A 2,850-nucleotide genomic window follows, 5' to 3' on the forward strand; every position below is an offset into this window, starting at 1 on the left:
CTACCATACCATGCTATCATTCCTTAATTCAATTAATGCGTGAAATTTATTGGTTTAAGCTGGAGCCTATGCACAGGTGTGCGAGGAGGGATAATCTTAGGTCTCTTTTCCCAACGTTCATGTAATTATTCGCAAAGAGGAAATGAGAGTGCTCACGGCCCAAGTTTCGGCGTCCCCAATTCCATGGTGCTGTCAAAGCTAAATTCTACAGTGATCTGACACGTTCAGTTCCACCACCGAGGAGAGATTAGTAAAGCGTGGCAACGCCCGTATTAAAATGCGGTAGGAAAAAGGAGTCCAAGAGGATTTAAGCCCGCAAGGTAGGATCATAAAATTCCACAGAATTACTCTTTCGGCGTGTACCGACGTTCGGACTCACCGATACTTTTTTTCCAGCACGACAGGTGTCTCAGCATTTGGTCGTTTGTTAAAATAGTCGGAACGAGTAAACTTATTACTTTTACATCTGCATTTTGCACCAAAAACTTTTGAACTAGAACGACGGCAATTTCGCTTAGTTTTCCTTACCTTTCGGTCCAGTATATCTTAGAGGGCATAAGAAATTACAGACACCGAGGGTTGGTGCAGTGATGTAAGATTTGCGAAATTTCAATCGCAGCGCGTGAGGAAAAGTGAAACTCAGGTTCCAGAATGCAAGATTTGCGAAATTTCTTCCGCTCGTTTCCTCGCCGTTCAACCATGGCCCTCAAGGACGGTTGCGTAGTCGAGGGGTAGGGTATTCAAAAGCGGATGGGGAAAATAGTTCTGTTTGAGCCCACAAATGCTGCTCTCATTGAAATAGCAGGTAAGTCTGAATTTTCTCATTTGTCTGATTCATGTTGAACATAAAGTAATCGTGATGAAACAATAATTTTTCAAAACGGTAATTGTCAGGAGTGTAATGTGACGTGTTGAATTATATTTTTAGGTACATGAAACAAAATAAATGAAAGAGAACATAAAGAAGAACAAACCGAAGGATGATCACTAAATTAAAGGGCTCAGTTCCATAAATTTACATACTGAACAATTTCCAAAAGAAATGCAGAAAGAAGGTATAGAGAACGTATAACATAAAGGTATATCGTTAATACAAGTTTTATTCTTTCATTTTTTTATACATACAATTATAAACACATTTTCCATCTTTACAGAAGTATATCCAAAGGATCCAGCATTGGGAAAGACGAATAATGAATGAACACTTGTATGTCGATAATATAAGTTTCATTCTTTCATTACTTTACACGTACAATTTTAAAACCGTAGAATGCTACTATTTCTTAGCTTTAAAGAGAAGCTTGCCACGTGCTAAGTTTGAACCGCGTATTACTACACGCGTAGTCTTTCTGCATACATGTATCAGGTCAACGGCAATATCCAAACTGTAAACTTGCCTTTGAAATGCTCGTGACTCGTAGATTTTTCAATGATCAGCAAGTGCTTTTGCTTCTGCTCCTTCATTTTCGCGTAAAGGGGTGCAAATGACTCACAATCAGCGAATACATGTGTATATACTATGTGCAGGCAGTTGATACGTTTTTTTAATAACAATAAACATTTCAATGAATTTAACAAGATAACTGAATGTACTTTATAAAAATAATGAAATCAGTATGAAAAAATAATCTTACATAATACTTTTTATAATTACATATATTATGTGTATAATAAGTTTAAATAGGCGAGTATGATTAGGAGATTAGAAAGGTATTTTGAAAGGAAGAAGTTGGTGGTGAATGTGGGGAAGACCAAGGTAATGAGATTCAGGAAAGGAGGAGGGAGATCGAAGGAAGTGGTTTGGAGGTGGAAGGGAAAAAAGATGGAGAAGTGAAGGAGTTTAAGTATTTGGGGTACCTGTTTAGGGCCAACGGGGGACAGGAGGGGCATATAAAGGAGTGAGTGAGAAAGGCAGGAGTCGTAATGAGGAGTGCCTGGGGGATAGGAAGAAGGAAGTTCGGGAGGAATAAATAGTGCAGGTAGTTGTGGCTTTTCGACACTCTAGTATGGACGGTGATGGGGTACGGAGCGGAAATATAGGGATGGAGAGAGAGGAAGCAGACAGAGGGGGTACACGAGAGGTTCATCAGATGGTCTCTGGGAGTCGAATGGAGAACATCGGGATATATGGTAAGGGAGGAGACGAAGAGGGAGAAAATGAGGACAAGGGCGTGGAAAAGAGCGTGGAGGTTCGAGGAGAAATTATGGAGAGAGGAAGGAGGAGAAGTGGCGCGATGGTGCTGGGAAGAGGTGACAAAGAGGGAGAGGAGAGAGAGGGAGGAGATGTCGAAATGGGACAAGGAAAGGAAAGGGCGAAGGAACAGCGGGGGAGTAAGGGGGAGGGAGGAGGAAGTGGAAAGCGGAGAGGAATTCGAGAGGATGGAAAGGGAGAACAGGGAAGAGCAAAAGAGAGAAAGGGCGGGAAGAATAAATGAATCAAGGTACAACAGGTGGTATAAGAAAGTGAGGACAGAAGGGATACCGAGATATCTGGAGGCGGGGTGGAGAAAGGAGAGATGGAGGAGGGAAGCGAGGTTTAGGTTAAGGAATGAAATGAATGAGAGAAGATATTGGGAGACGGGAGGAGGCAGAACGTGCAGGGTCTGCGGAGAGGAGGAGGAGACGTGGGGACACGTCTTAAAGAGATGTGAGGGAGGAGAGAGGATAGAGGGGGCCAGTGGGGAGAGGATAAGGGAGGTTTTGGGGGAAGGGGGAGAGTTGGATGAAGGAGCTCGAGAGGGTGAGGGGGGATAGAGAGGAAGGTGTCAAGGGAAGGGAGAGAAGGAATGAAAGGAAGAATGGAGCGAAAGGAACGGAAGCGGAGGTCCAGGAGAAGCGAGAGGGAGAGCG

The 2,850-nt window shown here is 43.1% G+C and overlaps 1 long non-coding RNA gene across 1 annotated transcript; it reads left to right on the plus strand.

The window, feature by feature from the left end:
* The first annotated feature begins 8 nt into the window (after positions 1 to 8).
* LOC113465119 (uncharacterized) lies at positions 9 to 1,583 on the plus strand. The gene is made up of 4 exons (XR_003389945.1): positions 9 to 320; positions 397 to 805; positions 929 to 1,079; positions 1,155 to 1,583. It is a non-coding gene; the product is annotated as an uncharacterized LOC113465119 (long non-coding RNA).
* The last annotated feature ends 1,267 nt before the right edge of the window (positions 1,584 to 2,850 follow it).

The sequence above is a fragment of the Ceratina calcarata genome, unplaced genomic scaffold, assembly GCF_001652005.2.
Source record: "Ceratina calcarata isolate Rehan_Ccalc_2016 unplaced genomic scaffold, ASM165200v1 scaffold1448, whole genome shotgun sequence".
In the NCBI taxonomy this organism is placed as follows: Eukaryota; Metazoa; Arthropoda; class Insecta; order Hymenoptera; family Apidae; genus Ceratina; species Ceratina calcarata.